The following is a 23,439-nucleotide window of genomic DNA, read 5'->3' on the forward strand; positions in this document are numbered from 1 at the left end:
AATCTTCCATCCCCCAAACATCCCCTCTTCTCCCACTATCTCCATCAGCATTGGTGAAACCGAGATCACCTCCACCGACCAAACGCGCTGCCTCAGTGTCATCATTGACTCCTCCCTCTCTTTCACCCCCCCACATTCGTGCTCACAGTCTTGCCGCTTTCACCTCCGCAACATCTCGCACATCAGACCATTTCTCTCCACTGACGCGACCAAAATTCTCATTCACTCTCTTGTCATCTCCCGCCTTGACTACGGCAACATCCTTCTCTCCGGGCTACCTCTAGTCCGCCTCGCCCCTCTCCAATCCATTCTTAACGCCACTGCTAGGCTCATCTTCCTTTCCCACCACTCTACCTCCGCCTTACCCCTCTGTCTATCTCTTCACTGGCTCCCCATTCCTTTCCGAGTTCTCTTTAAACTCCTCACCACCACCTACAAGGCTCTCCCCTCCTCCACCACTCCTTACCTCTCTTCACTGATCTCTATCCACACTCCCTACCATCCTCTTCGCTCCGCCGCCGACCGCCCCCTGCCCTCTCACCTAATCACCTCCTCCCACTCCCGTGTCCAAGACTTCTCTCGTGCTGCCCCCCTGCACTGGAACAACCTCCCGCCACCCACCAGGCTTTCTGATTCCCTTAACCCCTTCAAGCGCTCCCTCCAAACACACTTTTTTCGACTAGCCTATCCCTCCTCCTCCTCCTAACCTCTTTCGCTCCTTCTATCCTGCCTACCCTACCCCTCCATCCGTTCCTACTTCCCACCTCCTTTTAGTCTGTAACCCTTATGAGTAGGGCCCTCGTTCCACATGTACTCATCCTACCTCTTTACCTCACCAGCGCTCATGCCCTGTTCTTCCCTTCCTCTACTTCATCTTCAGTCTCCTTGACAATTTCGACACCTACTTCAGAACTGATGCTGATTTTAGTTCTACCAGCTATACCCCTATTTATGCTGTACTTTATCAACACACCCTGTCATTTTTGTTTGCTATGTATGACGCTGCGGACACTTTGTGGCGCCTTATAAATAAACAAACTACTACTACATGTAGGGAGTGGGCAGAGGCACACATTGTTAGAAGGGGCCGAGGCACACATGTAGGGAGGGGGCAGAGGCACACATGTAGGGAGGGGGCAGAGTCACACATGTAGGGAGGGGGCAGAGTCACACATGTAGGGAGGGGGCAGAGGCACACATGTAGGGAGGTGGCAGTGGCACACATGTAAGGAGGGGGCAGTGGCAAATATGTAGGGAGGGGGCCGAGGCACACGTGTAGGGAGTGGCAGAAGCACACATATAGGGAGGGGGCAGAGGTGCACATGTAGGGAGGGGGCACTGGCACACATTGTTAGAAGGGGAAGAGGTACACATGTAGGGAGGGAGCAGAGGCACACATGTAGGGAGGGGGCAGTGGCACACAGGTAGGGAGGGGGCAGAGGCACACATGTAGGGAGTGGCAGAAGTACACATGTAGGGAGGGGGCAGGGGCACACATGGAGGGAGGGGGCAATGGCACACATGTAGGGATGGGGCAGAGGCACACATTTAGGGAGTGGCAGAAGCACACATGTAGGGAGGAGGCACTGGCACACATTGTTAGAAGGGGCAGAGGTACACATGTAGGGAGGGTTCACTGGCACACATGTAGGGAGGGAGCAGAGGCACACATGTTGGGGGAGCAGAGGCACACATGTAGGGAGGAGGCACTGGCACACATTGTTAGAAGTGGCAGAGGCACACATGTAGGGAGGGGGCAGATGTACACATGTAGGGAGGGGGCAGATGCACACATGTAGGGAGGAGGCAGTGGCACATTTGTAGGGAGGGGGCAGAGGCACACATGTAGGGAGGGGGCAGAGGCACACATGTAGGGAGGGGGCAGTGGAACACATGTAGGGAGTGGGCAGAGGCACACATGTAGGGAGGGGGCAGTGGAACACATGTAGGGAGCGGGCAGAGGCACACATGTAGGGAGGAGGCAGACACACACATGTAGGGAGGGGGCAGAGGCACACATGTAGGGAGGGGGCAGAGGCACACATTGTTAGAAGGGGCAGAGGCACACATGTAGGGAGGGGGCAGTGGCACACATTGTTAGAAGGGGCAGAGGCACACATGTAGGGAGGGGGCAGTGGAACACATGTAGGGAGGGGGCAGAGGCACACATGTAGGGAGGGGGCAGTGGCACACATTGTTAGAAGAGGCAGAAGCACACATGTAGGGAGGGGGCAGTGGAACACATATAGGGAGCGGGCAGAGGCACACATGTAGGGAGGGGGCAGACGAACACATGTAGGGAGGGGGCAGAGGCACACATGTAGGGAGAGGGAAGACACACACATGAGTAAAGAAATTAAAGGTACAGATAGTGTAGGAAAGGGGCAGAAGCAGAGGTGTAGGGGCAGAGGCACAGGTAGGCAAGGGGGAAGAGATACAGTTTGTGAGTGCGCCTAAGCATCATTCAGATGGGGTTAGAGGTACATACAGCATTTGAAGGGGCTGAGGCACAAATTTATGAGGCAGTGGGGAAGATGTATCAAATCTTAGATAAATTTGAGAAGATGATCATAGCAACTGGACCAACCACCATTTATCTAGCATCATCTAGCTATTTGAAATAATACCCTTTCACACCAGAAAATGCTTTCCCAGGTTGGCCCCTTTTATACCGGCCTAGACCCTGCATTTTCTGGTGTGAGGGGGAGAGAAAACCACCCCTCCCCCCCTTTAACCAGTTATCTAATGTAACCGGCTATATCTTCGGAACCACCTGACCCATTTACATGAGACAAGTATCATATTGAAGAACTTTTGAGTGGGCTTTGAATGATTTTGGTCCAGTGTCACTGGAACTTTTGGTTCCAGAGTAATCTGCCCTCAAAGAACATGAACAGCCATGAAATTACATTACAAAAATAAAAAAATTGGTTTACACGCAATATCTCTGGAACCGATTAACCGATATGGACCAGCCTGGTATCATATTGAAGGCCCAGCGATTTTGGAATTGAATGAAATCAACCACAAACTTCTGTGATGCCGGGGGGGGGGGACTGGCAGCCGTCAGAACCGGATGGGGGTCAGAATTAACGGGTCCCATATTATCCTATGGGGAAAAACGTTACAGCTTTGCCAGGCAATATCTCCGGCATGTGCCCGGGTGCTCCCCCCCCCCACTGAATCCACCAATGCACTGTTACCTCATAGTTACCTCCCCTCCTGCGATCTGCAGGAGACTCCCTGAAATAACAGCAATCTCCCTCTCTCCCTATCTCCCTTATGTCACCTAGCCCACATTGCACTGTTACATTTTTTTGGGGAAAAGAAATGAGAGAAAGATACATTTACATTGAATCATCAGCACCATTTCCGAGCAAGTATAGTAGCTCTTACTAACTGCTCTGTGGCTCATTTACATTTGGCTATAAGTCATTTTAAAAGATTCCTCTCAGATGTAGCAGAACACACCCACGCTTCTAGGTGCCACGTGCACAATCTCTTTTCATAATCTCTCCATATATGGAACTAGCCACGCCCTTTGGGTGGAGCATGACACACCCCTTCAATGGAACGCTGTGCAAAATTCTATTACCAACTATAATCTCCCTGAAACTAGTTTTCAAAAGTAGGCAAGTATGGTTAGCACGCTCACCACCAGTGGGTTATGCTCACTGCCAGGAGTTACAGTAACATGCTCTCTGCCAGGGGTTATGCAGGGGTTAACATGCTCACTGCCAGGGGTTAACATGCTCTCTGCCAGGGGGAAGGGGGGATTAACCTGACCTCTGGCTCCAGCAGCCCCAGCGCTGACATCTATATTAATCACTGCGCTGAAGCAGCAGTACAGGAGCAAGCAGAGTTCCCGTGCTGCTGTTTCATTGAAGTCATTATTATGTCAGAGATAGGGCTGCCGAGACCGTGGAGCCGGAGGTCTGCTGCTGCTGGACCCCATCCTGCGGGCCGGGCGCTCCTCCTCCCTTCCAGTGCCTCATGCGCTGCAGGGAGGCTGCTATCCCCCTGCCTTCCGCGGTCCCCCCTGCTGCTGTGTGCGACATGCACCGGATTTGATATGTTTTGCCGTCAGAGGCAGTAAGGCCGTAATGAATTGGATAGTGTGAGTGGGAGAGCTGGCGGCGGACAGGGAGGGCGGTGGAAGCACGGCGAGCGCACATCGTTACCAAAACAGCGTACACTGCCCTGCGCTCGCCGTGCAGTTGAATACTGCCCTTGGGGGATGGAGGGCCCTGCTGTCAAGCTTACAGTCTATAGGGTAAAGGTGAAGAATAACTGTTATTTATTATATTTATAGTAGTTTTTGTGTTTACTATTACTGTATACATATTTTTCTTCTTTCATTAATTATTCCTTTCAAGTAATGAGTCATTAAAACCATATTTAGCTGTAATTGGCAAATCACCGCAGACGGAAATAGAAATGCTGGGGTATGGCATTTTACTTCCCTACATGTTTCTGTTTTCTCAGCAAATTTCTCTCTAATATCGTATAATAGAGTAATGCCTTCAAAGAGTTCACATGAGAATCCTCAGATGGGTTTCATCTTAATATTAGTCATCCTCCAAAATCTTGTTTTGTAGCAGTGTTCTTGATTAAGGACAAATAAATAGATTCAGCACCCACAGGACTGTGTGTGCGCCTTAAGCGGCCAAGTACCAATGTCACTGTCCTCTGGAGGGGAGCTCGTGTATATGAAGAGATAACTAATAGATGTTACAGGAAAGTTTGCTAAAGTTAATGAACTAATTCTGCTTATATTGAAAGATACAGACATGCCATAACTAAAAGCTACTGTATACATAGGGCCTAATTAATATTTGATTGTTTACATACCTGTAGTATAAATACAATGTTTTGTGGTCTGCGCATGTGCATGGCCTGTTCTGTTCATGTGCAGAACGAGTCGTGTGATACCACTCGAAACCAGGGTTGCCTACCCTCCCGGAATGGCCGGAAGGGTCACGGAAAGGGGGGCAACTCTCCCGCATAGCCCTCCATCTCCCGCGAACCGCCCCTTGGCTCTGTGGGTCAAATGACGTGATCTCGTCATTTTAGTCCCGCCCCTGCAGTGCAATGCCTGAAATACCGGCATTGCACGACAGGGGTGTGGCTAAAATTATGCGATCGCTCTAGGCACGTCCCCCAACAGGACAGCCTATCTGTGTCTCCGCCCCTGAACCGCCTCTTTTTTACTCCCGGCGATGGACCCGCCCACCTGCCTTACAGAGCTGGCAGCCCTCTCAAATGTCGGTAAGTATGCTCGAAACCCGCTGTTTGGGGCGGGAGGGTGGAGCATTTGGGGGGTGGAGCAACTGACTCTTCTGTGCAGCGATGCAATTTCTAACAAATATGAATTACTGTATGCCCATAAAATATTAAAAGGCTACTGAGTACTTCGAAGGAAGGAATGGAGGCACTAATGTACGGTATGCTGATGCATAGTTGTGCCAGACCCATACTGTGTGTGTGCAGTGCAGGTCTGTGATGGTGGAAGCAAGGCAGGACCAAATTATCAGTGATTGATGCCATTTGGAGAAGGAGGTTTCAACAGCTCAAATGAAAAAGTGTCACCGCCATAACAGGGGAAGGGATGAAGACAAGATCTCTGACCTAGGATGTATAGGTCCGCTGGACTCTTGGTAGCTTCTGCCGTGGCCGTCTTGCCAGACCCCCATGGTGTTACAGGCGATCTGATAGTGCGTCCTTGGAATCTGAATCACACCCATTGTGTTTTTTTAACAAAGCAAAATGGAAATATCAACTGAAATATGTGCTTTCTTGGATGACCAAGGTGTGTCGACAGTGCATGCACAGACGCCGCCTGAGGGTCCCAGGTCTTGGCACAGTAAAGCTGCAGCTTCTTGATGAGCCGGGAGACCATCGGATCTTTGTCTGGACAACCCCACCGGTCCGTGATCAGCTGGAATATCTGTGGGTGGAGACTCCACTCCCCCAGGTCTAGGTCGTGGCGACTGAGAAAGTCTCCCAGTTTTCCACGCCTGGCATAAAAATGGCCAAAATGATCCTTGCATGCTTTTCTGCCCAGAGGAGGATTTTGGAGACCTCCCGCATGCAGGCCCTGCTTTTTGTCCCTCCTTGAGGATTGACATACTGTACACTACAATTGTAGTGTTGTCAGACTGCACCTGAATCGCCTGATTCAGGAGCAGGTTGGAGGCCAGAATCAGAGCCTCGTAAATTGCCCGAAGTTCCAGGATGTTGATTGGAAGAAGAGACTCGTGGATTAACCTCCTGACGTGGAAATACCCGTATTGGATGGCCTCTTAGGACACCACCAACTTTCCCAACAGGTGAATACAGAGATGTACTGAGACCTGGTTCTGAGTTAGTACCTCCCTGACCAATTCCTGAAAGGCCTTTAATTTGTCTGGTGGAAGGAAGATCATCTTGGCCACTGTGTCCAGAATCATCCCCAGAAAGAGAAGTCTCTGGGAAGGCAGCAGCTGAGTGTTCTGATATCAGTCCAGGGGAGCCCGCATGTGTGCCGTATAATTATATGGGTACCCCCATGTGGCCCACATCAGTCCAGGGGTTCCCCCATGTGTCCTGTATCAGACCAGGGGAGCTGCCCCTTTTTTTAATGAAAATAAAAAAAGGTGTTTTTTTTTGTTTTACTGCAAGGGCTGTTAAATATGCTGTATCAGTCCAGGGGTGAGCCAAGAGTGCCGTATAATTCAAGGGATGTTGCTAAGTCTGCCGTATAATTCCAGGTGTGCTGCTCTTTGTTTTAATTAAAAGAATAAAAGTTTTTCTTAATTTTACTGCGGGAATGTTGCCATGTCTGCCGCCATGTGTGCCGTATCAGTCCAGGAGTGCCGCTATCTGTGCCGTGTAATTCCATGTGTGCTGTATTAGGTCAGGGGTGCACGCATGTGTGACGCATAATGCCTGTCATATAATTCATGGGTTGCTGCCAAGTCTTCTGTATAATTCATGGGGTGCTGCTAAGCGTGCTGTATCAGTCCAGGGGTGATGCTAAGTGTGCCATATCAGTCCAGGGGTGCCTGCATGTGTGTGGTGTAATTCCATGGGTGCCCCATGTGTCCCGTCTCAGTCCAAAGGTGCCTGCATGTGTGCCGTATAATTCCAGGGGTGAGACAAGTCTGCCGTATAATTCATGGGGTGCTGTCAAGTGTGCTGTATTGGTCCAGAGGTGATGTTAAGTGTTCCGTATCAGTCCAGGGGTGATCCTAAGTGTTCAGTATCAGTCAAGGGGTGATGTTAAGTGTGTCGCATCAGTCCAGGGGTGCCTGCATGTGTGCAGTGTAATTCCATGGGTGCCCCTATGTGTCCCGTATAAGTCCAAAGGTGCCCATATGTGTGCCGTATAATTCCAGGGGTGAGCCAAGTCTGCCCTATAATTCATGGGGTGCTGTCAAGTGTGCTGTATTGGTCCAGAGGTGAAGCTAAGTGTTCCGTATCAGTCCAGGGGTGATCCTAAGTGTTCAGTATCAGTCCAGGGTTGATGATAAGTGTACTGTATCAGTCCAGGGGTGCTATTAAGTGTACAACACTTTTGTTGGTAAGCTGCTCAATCAGAGGTGTGTCACTCAGGTGCCAAAAGGGAGGGGTAATTCTGTCTAGGAAAAAAAAAACATGTGTCGGCATGTTGGGGGCCCACACCCCAGACCCATACCCAGTATTAGGGACCCCCAGTGACAGAGATGCCTTGACGTACGGCCTGGGGGCTTAGCCCTATATCTGCAGATATATGCAACCAAGATCTCTGTATTATCTGATTAATATGTAGTTATTTTCTCACTCAGTGTGCAATTGGGATACAACGTGCTATTAAGTGTGCCATATCAGTCCAGTGTTTGTGTCGCCCACTTGTGTCGCTTATCATAGTCATCCAGCTACCTTGGTGCAACCTTTTGGCCTAAAAACAACATTGTGAGGTGTTCAGAATAGACTGGAAATGAGTGGAAATGAATGTTATTGAGGTTAATAATAGCGTAGGAGCAAAAAAAAACCACCCCAAATTATGCGATTTTAGCGGTTTTTATGTTTTTTGTTTTTTTTTTAAATCAGAACCCAAAACCTTGACGGGGTGTTTTTGCAAAACCCATTAGAACCCAAAACCTGAAGGTAATCAGTACTCAAAATCCAAAACGCGAAAAGTGGCCGGTGCACATCCCTAATATTAGGCAGAGCTATGTAGTGAAGTAATTTCACATACTGTAGCTTGAATTCATCACAGCAGCCATAAAAGTGATTTTGACTGCTTTCACTTAACTGATTCAAACTCGCAGATAAGGAGAGGTGCCCCCTTGGGAGCAGGAGCCCGGCAGCAGATGACTCCATTGCCTCCCAGAGTTACACCTCAGGCTACCACTAGACATGGATCTAGGTCGACATGGGTCTAGGTCAACAGGACAATAGGTCGACATGGGCAAGGTCGACAGTCAAAAGGTCGACATGGAGTTTTTTACTGTTTTTTTACCCGAATGTCGACACAGTCGACATGGACACCGTTTGAAGTGCATTGAATCTCCTCGCATTGCTCGCTTCACTCGCTATGCTTCGGGCATGGTGCCTCGCTACTCTCGGCACACTATTTTATTCTCCCACCATGCCCTAGCGGATAGTTGGGCATGAAATACCGCCTGTCGGCACATGTCGGCTCAAAAAAGCAGTGAAAAACCCCATGTCGACCTTTTGCTTTCAACCTTGCCCATGTTGACCTAATGCTTGTGTCGACCTAATGGCCTGTCGACCAAGACCAAGGTCGACATTGACCCATGTCGACCTTGTTGCCTGTTGACCTAGTGGTGTCGACCCAATGCTTGTCGCCCTAATTGTTGTAGACCTAATGACCATATCCCTCCTCTCCACATTCCTAATATTTATTTATTACCTCATCTTGTTCCTGATAACCACTAGAACAGCAATCTGAAACGGTTGAGATAAATGAACTTGTTCTGCACACAGTGGCTGCTGCTGGTATGTCTGGAGCGCTCCCAGGACCCTGTGTCATAGGCGAAGGCAGCATTCGCACCCCCTTACTTGCGGCCCTTTTGAGGTTTTATGATGTTTCTGTACAGATGCTCATATTTGTCTGTAACACATTGTGCAATGAGTTTGCATTACATAAAATGACCAAACTGCCGACCACATGTTGGGCCGAAGGTTTGTCAAACTGTATTATACCATAGTGCTGAGATGTTAGAAATGTTTGTTCACATATATGTGTTGCACAAATAGACATTAAAACACTGAGATATTGTTTATTAACAGCTTTAGCCAATGTAGATTACAGTATGTAGCACAGGGAATATTTATTCACATCAGTCCCTGCCCCAGTGGAATCTATCATCTATATTCCCCACCACACATGAACTTGCAGACTAAGGTTAATTGTTGTCAGAAGCCAATTAACCTACCAGTATGTCTATAGATTGTGGTAACAGGAGAAAGGTACAATGCAAGCACAGGGAGAGCTTACTAAGGGGCTCATTCCGACCCGTTCCTATGGGTATGAATTCGGTCCATTTTTGATGGTGGGGGGTCTACGCACACGCGAATACACACATGTGAAAACCCCTTGTGTGAACGTATACAGCGAGTATCACACTCGCCGAGATGCTCGCACGGGCAGGGGACGGCTGCAGGGGAACGCTAAGTATTTTATGCGCGTCCCCATGAAAACGCTGGGCGTTCCCCTGGCAATAAAGGTATGTCGATGTCTTCATGGGGTGTGGCGGCTGACGTCACATGGCGCCCCAAATTTGGACTGCAGCGCCCATTTGAAAAGTAAGTCAAAGACCATCGAATGATTTTTCTCTCAGGCATCCGCATGTGAGGGGTTGTGTTAGTCAGCGGCGTAACTAGATTTTCGGCGCCCCCCTGCCGACAATGCAGGAGGCGCCCCCCGGTAAAAAAAAAACGGAGCGGAGGGGAGCTGTGGTACGGCGGTGGGGAGGGGGGGTTGTGTTTCTGTGTGTGTGTGTGTTTGTATGTATGTGTGACGTGTTTGTGTGTATGTGTGTGTGTGTGTTACCTCTGGCCGGCGTGGCCGGCTGGCCGCATCCGTCTGCGCCGGGTCCCGGGCGGCTCTCCCGTTACTGCTGCTAATGAAAAAGTGACACTTGGAAAATGGCTGCCCCCATACTGCAGACGAAAAACTGTCTGCGGTATGGGGGCAGCCATTTTCCAAGTGTCACCTTTTTGTATTAGAACAGCGCTGCGGCTGTCGGGACTCGGGAGAGCTGGGACCCGGTGGTGCAAATAAAACCACCGGTCCGGCGGCAGAAGGCAACTATCATCCCGCAGCCCCCCCGGCGCCCACATACCCTCAGCGCCTCTCCGCAATCGCGGGGGCTGCGGGACGATAGTTACGCCACTGGTGTTAGTGTACACATCCCTAGCATGCTAACGAGGGGTTCGGGAGGTGGGCGGCTAGGCTTTCGTCGGGGCAGCAAGCAGCGCATACCTGTTCGCTAGACTGAGAGTATACTCTTTGCGAAGTAGCCGGCAGGAGGGAGGGGGGAGCGGGTCCCCCGGGTTCTCCCCTCAGCTTCCTCCTGCCCGGCTGCTGCTGCAGGTTCCCTCCTCCGTGCACCCAGAAGGGAAAGTATGGGGCTAGGGAGGAGGATGTCCGGGCAGCACAGCAGGAGGTCCATGCGAGGCAGCGGGTAACAACAGACAGACTTGGAGGTAGGAGGGCCCTGCTGCAAGCTTACAATCGATAGGGACATAAGAGGTAAACACAAGGACAGGCCAGGGCCGGTGCAAGGCACCGGAGCGCCCCAGGCAAGTCGGGCTGGGGGCGCCCCGGTGCCGGGGGGGGGGGGGGGGGGGCAGAAACGTGGCGCAATTGCCGATGGACCAGCAGTGAGGTGTGGGGGGGGTTACCTGTCGGTCGGCGCAGTCTATTTAAATCCGGCGGCGGAGGCAGCGGGGGTCCCTGCAGTCTATTAAAAATCACGAGCGCTATCCGCCGGGCTATGCGGAAGCGCTTCTAGTGTGAAAACTCTGGCAGCACGCTGATTGGCTGAGATCAGCGTGCGCCGTGCTGCCAGAGTTTTCACACTAGAAGCGCTTCCGCATAGCCCGGCGGATAGCGCTCGTGATTTTTAATAGACTGCAGGGACCCCCGCTGCCTCCGCCGCCAGATTGAAATAGACAGCGCCGGTAGGACAGGTACCCGGGCGGCATTTTCCGCCCTCCAGTGGCCGGCGCCCTAGGCAAATGCCTAGGTTTGCCTAGTGGTGGCGCCGGCCCTGGGACAGGCACCAGTAATAGCATAGCTTGTAGGTCCAGAAGGGAAGCTATATAATACATCAGTGCCTCAGAGGGTTATGCGTATGGACTTAAATATGATAGGCTTGCCTGAAGAGGTGAGTTTTCAGGGAACACTTGAAAGTTTGGAGGCGCGTGTGTGACAATTCCCCTGTGACAGTGCGGTGCAATGGCGTACCTGACTCTGGAGTTGATGGCTTCAGGAATCTTCATGGCTTCTTCTTCGAGAACCTGAGGCAGGGGGTGGCAAAACCCATGGAAAACTCACAAAAGGAATACTACTACTGTTAGCAGCGACAGTAATTTATTTGCTAACACACGGACTGGCTGCTGCAATATTTCAATAGGCTGCAAGTGGCATAATACATACTCAATAAACAGGTAGTCACAGTAAAGCATAAGATAACACAATTATCACTTCAATATTCTATCCTGTATCAACTTTACCAGTTACAACTGACGCTATGAAAACACTATAAAACTCTGGCTCTGTAGCCAATCTAAACGCTTCTACAACATTGATGCACATTAATGGTAACTCAATATACGTGGTCACGGTTAACCGGTCACTGTCTCTGAACAAAGGTCCCTCGTTGACAAGTCCTCAAACATATTAAGGGTACGTCCCTATGAAAGGGCCTTATTCTAGTTCACTCTTTCTGACAAAATCCTTCTTAGATGGACAAAACCATGTGCACTGCAGATGGGGCAGATGTAAAATGTGCAGAGAGAATTAGATTTGGGTGAGTTATTTTGTTTCTGTGCAGGGTAAATACAGGCTGCTTTATTTTTACACTGCAATATAGATCTCACTTTGAAGCAAAACCCCACCCAAATCTAATTTTCTCTGCACATTTTACATCTGCCCCACCTGCAGTGCACATGGTTTTGTCCATCTAAGAAGGATTTTGTCAGAAAGAGTGAACTAGAATAAGGCCCATAGTGTGCACACTTATTTATGATTCACAGGGATGGGTGAATTACAAAAACGATCCTCACTGAGGGGCAGGCAGATTCCCAGCTCAGGGGTAACCTCCTGTTTGTAACTGTAAAACAGGCTGCAGGGGTAGCCTCAATACAGAGCTGTCCTGGACAGGGTGAATCTAGCAGGCACTTCTCTGCCCTGCTTCTATATCCTTTTACTGGGGTTAGGCAGACCTTGTCCCTTCTGTAGGGCTCAGTAGGGTACTAGCCTTTGAAGTGGGAGTCTATGAGGTGTCTCTATTTCCTGATATCCCCTTACAAGGGTGCAGATGCTGTCTCAGGGGGACAGAATCAGTACCTTGGGTGTTGCTGGCTTCTGCCACATGAATCTCTGGCTATACTGCTGCATGCTGTCTGGCCCCTCTTCTGGGTGCTGCAGTGCTCTCTCTCTCTCTCTCTCTTCCTTTTCCTCACACTTGGGACAGCAACCTCCTTTAACTTTCTTTCACATGTCTCAGTGCACTTGTTCCCCCTGTCTTTAGGCAGCACTCTCCTTTTCTCTCAGACACTGGGGTTGTTGCAGCTCTTCTTCACAAATCTTTTTCCCTCTCTCCACACATCCTCTCTCACACACTGCTGCTGGGATCACCTCTGACCTCCCAGCTTCCTTTCACAGGTGCAGGGGAGCTGGGACACTAGCTGAGTCTGTTAACCACTCACAGCCCTGCTGACAGGGGAAAGGACCTGTTCTGGCAGCATTGTCTGCAATGTTAACTCCCTGGGGGCACAGGAATAAAAGGGGTACCCCTTGGAGCGGGGTGCCACTTACCTCCATGCTAGAAATTTGCCTGTCCCCAGGCAACCAACCAGGGGCATTAAATCCTGAGTACAGTCTTTCAATGTCCATGACAAAATATTTGACCGGTCAAATAAAACAGGTACAATTATACATTCAATAACAAGTACGCATTACTACCTTTCTGCTTTCACCTGGCTATCTAAAGTGGGCTCCCTGGGTCAACCATCCCTCCGCCACAGGACTCCCATCCCTCTGCGGTCCAGGTGCTTCACTGTTGTCCATGGATGGTGCCCACTCTCACGGTGTATAATCGGCTCTAAGCACATCTCGCCTCTCGGTCTTGCTTCTTAGATCTCAGTATTGCCTGCTGGACCCTGAAGGCGAATTCTTCTCCTGATATGGTTGTATATTCTCTGTTCGTTACAGGCTTCCCATTGATGTAACAGGTCTCGGCCTTCTCATCTCTCTTCGGCATTTCTATCTCAGCCTTGGGTCCGGTGGTGGCATAGCTGGTTCTGCTCGTTCTTCTTCTGATGGCTCCACTGTCTGTGTCGCAGCCATGTAGACCACAATCTCAGGGCTTCTCTGCAGGTCGATCACCCTGGCATTTGTCTGCCTTAGGTTTGCCACCCGGTAGTCGGCATTGTCCATCCTGGGTACATACTCCCGCGTCGGCTCAGGGGGTAGGTGAGGCCTGGTCACTTCTTGCCAGTTCTGGTGGACTGCCTCACTCAGCACAAACGGTTTCTCGCTTTCTCTCAGCGGTTCACGTTGCCTTGTGCCATCAGGTTGTGGTGGGCGGGGCATCTGTTCCGGTTGAGGAGGGTTGGCGGTAAATCTGTCACTTGCCGTTTGTTGTCCTGTTGTGCTGGTAGCCTTGCTGATGGTACTGTGGAGGCTCTTTATGGTGCGGTTAGCGCCAATGTTGCTCTGGAGCATGTCTGTTGCTGTGCACCTGGATTCCATTCGGACCGGTCACGTTGGCGGCCTTGGTGCCTTTCCTCCCGTTCACCAGTTCAAACTCTACGGCTTCGCCATTTCTCAGGCTCCGGAAGTTGTGTTCAGGGTCGGCATGCTGAATGGCGGTGTAATTCACATACACACTTCGCCCGGTATCTGTGCGTTGAATGAAGCCATACCCGCGTGGTACGTTGAACCACAGGACACGACCTGACATTCTTCTTAGGTCGGTTCGCGGTCTATCCCTCGACTGTATCACACCGGATGCTCTCGTTGTGTTCTGAAAGACTGCCGGTGGACCTCCTCTTACGTGTCTTCTCACGGTCTGTGGGCATACATTGACTTGGTCGGTGGGTAGTCGTTCTGACCTCCATGGGGGATCCCACTGTTGTCTGCGCCTTCTGCCACATTCGCGTCGCCATCTTCTATGTTCTATTCTCTGATCAGCTAGGGTTTTCCTCATCTCCGTCATCATCTTGATGATTCCATCCAGTGCGACAGACATTTCACTGATGGACTTGTCATATGCGGTGGGGTTGCCTTTATGCACTTCCATGTCCGATCCTGCTCGGGATGACGCCAAGTGTGACAATGCCCCTGTGACGGTGCGGTGCAATGGCGTACCTGACTCTGGAGTTGATGGCTTCAGGAATCTTCATGGCTTCTTCTTCGAGAACCTGAGGCAGGGGGTGGCAAAACCCATGGAGAACCCACAAAAGGAATACTACTGCTGTTAGCAGCGACAGTAATTTATTTGCTAACACACGGACTGGCTGCTGCACTATTTCAATAGGCTGCAAGTGACATAATACATACTCAATAAACAGGTAGTCACAGTAAAGCATAAGATAACACAATTATCACTTCAATATTCTATCCTGTATCAACTTTAGCAGTTACAACTGACGCTATGAAAACACTATAAAACTCTCTGGCTCTGTAGCCAATCTAAACGCTTCCACAACATTGATGCACATTAATGGTAACTCAATATACGTGGTCACGGTTAACCAGTCACTGTCTCTGAACAATGGTCCCTCGTTGACAAGTCCTCAAACATATTAAGGGTACGTCCCTATGATAGTGTGCACACTTATTTATGATTCATAGGGAAGGGTGAATGACAAAAACAATCCTCACTGAGGGGCAGGTAGATTCCCAGCTCAGGGGTAACCTCCTGTTTGTAACTGTAAAACAGGCTGCAGGGGTAGCCTCAATATAGAGCTGTCCTGGACAGGGTGAATCTAGCAGGCACTTCTCTGCCCTGCTTCTATATCCTTTAACTGGGGTTAGGCAGACCTTGTCCCTTCTGTAGGGCTCAGTAGGGTACTAGCCTTTGTAGTGGGAGTCTATGAGGTGTCTCTATTTCCTGATATCCCCTTACAAGGGTGCAGATGCTGTCTCAGGGGGACAGAATCAGTACCTTGGGTGTTGCTGGCTTCTGCCACATGAATCTCTGGCTATACTGCTGCATGCTGTCTGGCCCCTCTTCTGGGTGCTGCAGTGTGTGCTCTCTCTCTCTCTCTCTCTCTCTCTCTCTCTCTCTCTTCCTTCTCCTCACACTTGGGACAGCAACCTCCTTCAACTTTCTTTCACATGCCTCAGTGCACTTGTTCCCCCTGTCTTTAGGCAGCACTCTCCTTTTCTCTCTGACACTGGGGTTGTTGCAGCTCTTCTTCACAATGCTTTTTCCCTCTCTCCACATGTCCTCTCTCACACACGGATGCTGGGATCACCTCTGACCTCCCAGCTTCCTTTCACAGGTGCAGGGGAGCTGGGACACTAGCTGAGTCTGTTAACCCCTCACAGCCCTGCTGACAGGGGAAAGGACCTGTTCTGGCAGCATTGGCTGCAATGTTAACTCCCAGGGGGCACAGGAATAAAAGGGGTACCCCCTGGAGCGGGGTGCCACACGTGGAAGGGAATTCCATAGGATGGGAGCAACCCGATGAAAGTCCTGTAATAATGAATGGGACCTGTTGATCCGTGCAGAAGAGAGACGCAGATCTTGTGCAGAGCGGAGTGGTCGAGATGGGAGATATTTTGTGATAAGTAAAGAGATATAGGGTTGGAGTTTGTGTTTTTTCACTTGGTTATCGGCATATTTGCACGCCGTTACTTGTTTCTATTTCTCCATATTCTCTATCTTTTCTTCTTCCGGATTGTCTTTGCGGTATTTGTGCCCTCTGCGATCTCAGTCTTTTGGGGTTTTTCTCTACTGCGTATGCGCCTGCTGTATGCTGAGCGGTCATGCGCACTTGCTTCTTCCGGACATTGCTGGTCTCTTATTCCAGAAGCAAGTGCACATCCCAGCCTCCCTGTGCGGAGACACAACAAAGTGTCTCACCCCTCCCAAATACGTCGCCCAACATCAAAATAGTGCATCACACCTCCCTGCATTATAAAAACCCATACTGCCTTAATTTACACACACCTCAGCTAGCTAATCACAAGCTTCAGGTAGCGATACCATACAGCCTGGTTTCTTACGGTGCGGTTTTAGAGCATGCGACTTGGCAGGAAGACAATGCAGTCCAATGGGGAGCTGCGGCCGTGACGTAAAGTACAGAAATGCGTAAGTGCAGCGAAGAGGCTTCCTGAGGGGAAGAAAATAGTATGCGAACAGCACAACGGCACTGATGAGGGTTAGTGCATCCAGCCCATAAGCTGGTGCAGTATGGTTAATAGCTTTATATGCTAGTAGAAGGGTTTTATATTGAACACAGTACAACACAGGTAAACAATGGAGGGACTGGCAGAGCGGATCAGTAGATCCTATGGGGTATCGTCAAATTTTGCTGGTGATACCCCCCCCGCGTGTGCAGCAGTAACCCGTCATGTGGGTCTCCTGAATACTAAAATGCCGTAAAAAAAACCCTGCACCTAAAACCAGTGAAGAAAGGGGAAACTTTGCACTAAGTCTGAAATCAATGGGATTTTCCTGACTATGCGGTTTTCTAGTGAACATGAGCTGCTAGGAAAAGTACACCCTTAGTTTCACACATTACCTTTTAATTGAATATGCCCTTTGGAGGGAGGTACTCCAATCATCTCCTGCTATGGTACAGAAAGTGTTTTGTAAATGGCAGCTCGGAGCTGATTGCTTGGAAGTTTATCTGTCTCTCCCTCCACTGGGGTCAGTGGCACTAAGGGGTAGAAATTTTAAGCCTGGTAAAGTGATAAAGTGGCCCGTGATAATCAGGGCCGCCGAGAGGTATGCAGGGCCTGGTAAAATTTTTGGGGCATTGCATAATCGTGGGAGGTGTGGCTGCCTCCCGTGATTAGGCCATGCCTCCAAAATGTTAAAAGTGGATGAAACAAAAACTCTGAAGTCGAGGGAGGATTGTTACAGCATGTGCTGTGCTGACAGCAGGCAAAGGATGAGCTCTCACGCTGTCAGTGAAATGCTCATGCTGTGTCTGCTGCAGGGTTGCCTACCCTCCCGGAATGGCCGGGAGTCTCCCAAAAATCGGGTCCCCCTCCCGGCCCCCCGCTGCGTCCCCGAACGTGGCATTTAAATGCCGCAACCCGCGGGTCTCAGAGGAGAGGGTGGAGCTAAAATGGCAAAATCGCGTCATTTTAGCCCTGCCCCCTCCACGGAGATACGCAAAACTACCTGTTGACCATCATGGGGGTGGGGCTTATTGACATCACACTCAAGCCCCACCCCCGAGCAGCTGCTCCCGGAGAGGAGAATACTAAAGTCGTCAACCCTGGTCTGCTGTCAGCACAGCACATGCTGTGGGTGTGTGCTGCTGCTGCCTGGGAGAGGGGGAAGGGTTGCTCGGAACAGGGTCCCCACCAGGCCCCTCCAGCAAGCCCAGGCCCGGGTAATTAGTACCTGCTCCCACCCCCCTCTTGGCGGCCCTGGTGATAATGCACCAGCCAATCAGCTCCTAACTTACACAGCCCTTTTGCTAACAGCCCTTCTGTGTGATAATGTTACAGTGCAGCACCTGGCTCCTGTAGGAAACAGCAGTTTGGGGTCATTGAGATGGGTGGAACCTAGGGTTGCCACCTCATCCCTTTAATCCTGGAGACATATTAATTACACAGGTTCTGTGGCTGGCTGGCTCACTTCAAGACTCAATTTCAACTGTTTGTTTTTTAAACAGCCACCAGACTTCATTCCAACTGTATTTTAATCAGCCACAGAACCTGTGTAATTAATATATCTCCAGGATTAAAGGGATGAAGTGGCAACCCTAGTGGCACCCCTCTAGTGATGTCATTGTTGCACTTTCTCACTCTCCAAGGCCTAGAACATCATATTCCTGTGCATGCAAATATTCATCCAAGTACTGTAGGTCGGCAATATGGGACATTCAGCTTTTTCTCTGCCAACTAGTACTGTATCACTTAGCTGGCTCAGCAACATTCACTTAGTACATTGTGGTGATAACTGTACAGTACATCAGCCTTATTATTATCGATGAATAAATATTCCCATTATACTGTAGATCATGATTGACCATATTTTCTTTCTAACTTGCTTACATGACCCCATTATTGTATCACTTTTGATGCTGGAAGTATTCACATTTCTGGAGATTTTCAGGGTTATTTATCTGTTGCCATGGAGATCTGGGATGCAGATGAGGCAAATTGAGTGTAAACAATTATACTAGCTCGTTATATGTATTATTCCTACACTGTTTAGATTATGAAAATCTATTTAAAACATACAGTATGCTACTAAAGAGTGTGTGTGTGTGTGTGTGTGTGTGTGTGTGTGTGTGTGTGTGTGTGTGTGTGTGTGTGTGTGTAGTTCCCTACCCTCCTGCATTCTGCAGGAGACTCCCTGAAATAACAGCAATCTCCCTTATTAGTCTAGCTATCTCCCCCATGTCAAGTAGACAGAGGCGTATCAAGGGCGGTGCCACTGGAGCACACGCTCCAGGCACCAGAAGACAGCAAGGCGCCGGAGCTGTGCACGCTTCCCCGCCCGCTCTCCCGCTCCGCTGTGTCCGGGAGAAGTGTTACTATGTAAATTCATATCTCCCACTGGACCGCGCTAGCCAATAGACACTTGCGGTCCAGCAGCCAATCAACTGGTGGCTGCTGGACCGTGAGCGCCTATTGGCTAGCGCGGTCCAGCGGGAGATATGAATTTTACATAGAAACACTTCTCCCGGACACAGCGGGCGGGGAGCGGGCAGGCCCGGCGACAGGGGAAGGGCGCACGCATGCTGCATCTGTCAGCCCCCTGACAGCTCGGGCATTGGGGGGGCTGAGAAAGGTGTACTCCCTCCTACACACTACTGCTCCCACCCTCCCTCCCTCCTACACACTACTGCTCCCACCCTCCCTCCCTCCCTCCTGCACACTACTGCTCCCACCCTCCCTCCCTCCCTCCTGCACACTACTGCTCCCACCCTCCCTCCCTCCTGCACACTACTGCTCCCACCCTCCCTCCCTCCTGCACACTACTGCTCCCACCCTCCCTCCCTCCCTCCTGCACACTACTGCTCCCACCCTCCCTCCCTCCTGCACACTACTGCTCCCACCCTCCCTCCCTCCTGCACACTACTGCTCCCACCCTCCCTCCCTCCTGCACACTACTGCTCCCACCCTCCTGCACACTACTGCTCCCACCCTCCTACACACTACTGCTCCCTCCCTCCTGCATACTACTGCTCCCACCCTCCCTCCCTCCTGCACACTACTGCTCCCTCCTTCCCTGCTACACACTACTACTGGCGGTGCATTGAAAATAGCAGCCGGTAGCGGGTTGCTGCACAGTTCTGTCCCCCTTGGCAACGAGCAAATTCAGTCCCCCTTGGCATCGAGTATGAAGCCCCTTGGCATCGAGCATGAAGCCCCTGGCATTGAACATGTAGGTAAGTGGCACTTATATGTCATATGTCAAATGTGTAATGGGCATTGCGGAGTGTTATATAGTATGTCATGGGCATTGAGGAGTGTTATATAGTATGTCATGGGCATTGAGGAGTGTTATATAGTATGTCATGGGCATAGAGGAGTGTTATATAGTATGTCATGGGCATAGAGGAGTGTTATATAGTATGTCATGGGCATTGCGGAGTGTTATATAGTATGTCATGGGCATTGCGGAGTGTTATATAGTATGTCATGGGCATAGAGGAGTGTTATATAGTATGTCATGGGCATTGCGGAGTGTTATATTGTATGTCATGGGCATTGCGGAGTGTTATATAGTATGTAATGGGCATCACGGTGTGTTATATAGTATGTCATGGGCATTGCGTAGTGTTATATAGTATGTCATGGGCATTGCGGAGTGTTATATAGTATGTAATGGGCATTGCGGAGTGTTATATAGTATGTCATGGGCATTGCGGAGTGTTATATAGTATGTCATGGGCATTGCGGAGTGTTATATAGTATGTCATGGGCATTGCGGAGTGTTATATAGTATGTCATGGGCATTGCGGAGTGTTATATAGTATGTCATGGGCATTGCGGAGTGTTATATAGTATGTCATGGGCATTGTGGAGTGTTATATAGTATGTCATGGGCATTGCGGAGTGTTATATAGTATGTCATGGGCATTGCGGTGTGTTATCTAGTATGTCATGGGCATTGCGGAGTGTTATATAGTATGTCAAGGACATTACGGTGTGTTATATAGTATGTAATGGGCATTGCGAAGCGTTATATAGTATGTCATGGGCATTACGGTGTGTTATATAGTATGTCGTGGGCATTGCGGAGTGTTATACAGTATGTCGTGGGCATTGCGGAGTGTTATATAGTATGTCGTGGGCATTGCGGAGTGTTATATAGTATGTCATGGGCATTGCGGAGTGTTATATAGTATGTCATGGGCGTTGCGGAGTGTTATATAGTATGTCATGGGCATTGCGGAGTGTTATATAGTATGTCATGGGCATTGCTTGAGTGTTATATAGTATGTCATGGGCATTGCGGAGTGTTTTATAGTATTTCATGGGCATTGCGGAGTGTTATATAGTATGTCATGGGCATTGCGGAGTGTTATATAGTATGCAATGGGCATCATGTGTGGGCGTATGTTTAATTGGAATTACAAAGTTCACTAAAACGTGCAATGAGCATTACGGTGTGTGTGGTATAATGTTGGCCGTGCCCGCTTTTCACTGCGCAGGAGCCTCACCTACTACAAATTAGGGGGGGAGGGGGGGCGCGAAACATGCCCTTGCTCCGGGAGCCGTGGCACCTAGCTACACCACTGCACCTAGACCACATTATACTGTTACATTTTTGGGGAGAAAGGAATGAGAGACAGATACATTAACACTGAATCATCAGCACATTACCAAGTATAGTAGCTCTTACTAACTGCTTTGGGGCTCATCTACATTTGGATATAAATCAATTAAAAAGATTCCTCTCAGATGTAGCAATGCACACCGGCGCTTCTAGGTGCCACGTTCACAATCTCTTTTCATAATCTCCCCATATATGGAACTAGCCAAGCCCTTTGGGTGGAGCATGACACATCCCCTCAATGGGGCGCTGAGAAAAATTATATTACCAACAATAATCTCCCTGAAACTAGTTTTCAAAAGTAGGCAAGTATGAGATTATATATGTGTGTGTGTGTGTATATATATATGTGTGCATGTATGTATGTATCTATTCACACTCACCCTCTTTTTATAAGAAAAGCAGCAAAATCAGCATACCGCAAACCGTGGTTTTTCAGAATATTTTTTTTTTAGTTACCCTCCGCCTCTTTTTTCAAACTTACCTCGTCCCCCGGTGTCCATGGCGGCCATCAGAATCCTCTTCAGTGGCAACCCCAGTCCCACGGATACATTGCGCTGGTACGCCGTGATGTAAGTAAGTACGTTTTATTTATATAGCGCATTTTATCCAACAGGACTCAAGGCGCTTTTGCAGACATTAAAAATAACAATGCACATACTGCAATACAAAGGGTTATCAGTACAAGGAACAGGCAACAATGGCAGTACAGATGTACCTCACACATACCGATATGCACAAGACGCATTCTAATAAGGGACACAAACATGGGGAACATACAGTATTTATCGAGCTGTGCAGTACCCAGGCAGCCATTTAGCGGTGCCACATGGTGATTGCACAGCCAGCTAGGTAGCCAGTAACAGTACTGATATATATATATATATATATATATATATATATATATATACTAGATGTACTCTAATGGAGGGACACAGACATGGGGAACATATAATTACTGAGCTGTGCAGCACCCAGGCAGCCAATCAGCGGCGCCACATGGTGATTGCACCAGCCAGTACTGTACATATAGAACACACTCGGCACACTCGCGCAATGCAACTCTGGGACCGGATTCTGAAGGCAGCCATGGAAGCCAGGGGACATCGTTGCACTGCCGGGGGGACCAGGTAAGTATAAAAATAAAATATTCCAAAATCCACAAAAATCCCTTATCCAAAATGCTTGCGGTCCCAAACATTTTGGATAAGGGATACTCAACCTGTATATCTAGGCACAAGTCATCCGCACACATATCCAAAACGGGACATCACGATGGTGCTCAACCTCAAGGCACAAAATCCACAGTATAAAGAGAGAAAGGAGGACACACACCAAAAGTCAGAAGTACTGTAGTTGAAAAAGTTAATCACACTTTATTGTGGCATCTTACATTGTATCAGTCAGTCAACATTTCGGTCTGTATCTCAGACCTTTTTCAAGACATCCAGCCATGCAGCAATAAGAGATCCTGTTCCCTGGAAGATCGTGTGAACGTTTGAGATGCTCGCGCGTCCACCGGCCTGCCCTCTGCCAGTAGCTGCCAGATACTGAAATCTGGCACGCTGGCGGCAAGGTAGAGGATGGCTCCCTCTGTAGGTAAAAAGAATTTTGCATGATCAGTTTTTCTACTGCCCGCATACCATCAGTGTAAAGTATGCAGGTATACAAGATATTTACACCTGCCCAACACAAAATACAATCCTAGCCTGCAGAGCCGGCCCTAACCAATTTGATGCCCTTGGCAAGATTTTGGTTGGTGCCCCCTAGCACTCCCACTACATATGTAGCCAGCCTTTTCAATGCCATGAAGCATACACATGGGCATACGCCTAGCAAGCTATGTAGCCAGCCTTTTCAATGCCATGAAGCATACACATGGGCATACGCCTAGCAAGCTATGTAGCCGGATTTCGCTCCATATAATTCTATAGCCCCATACACAATAGAGAATATAGTAATATGACCTCTGCTGTCTTCTGAACATGCAATCACACTAAAAGCATGTAAGCAGCGCTTATCACGAATAAAAATTGTAATTGCAAGTGTTGGATAAGAATAAGAATCCGGTGGAAACAGGGACTGCCTAACGCCACCCACGGAGGGGATTCCATCACATTTATCTTTCTGTTTTCTCTCCCGGTGCACTGACACTCCTCTCTCACCTCCGTCCGCTCTTTGAAGACGGTGGAAGTAAAAGAAAGTTGGATTTAAACTAGAGATGAGTGACGGGGCCAAAGATTTG

Source organism: Crinia signifera, chromosome 5, assembly GCF_055691185.1.
Source record: "Crinia signifera chromosome 5, ASM5569118v1, whole genome shotgun sequence".
Classification (NCBI taxonomy): Eukaryota; Metazoa; Chordata; class Amphibia; order Anura; family Myobatrachidae; genus Crinia; species Crinia signifera.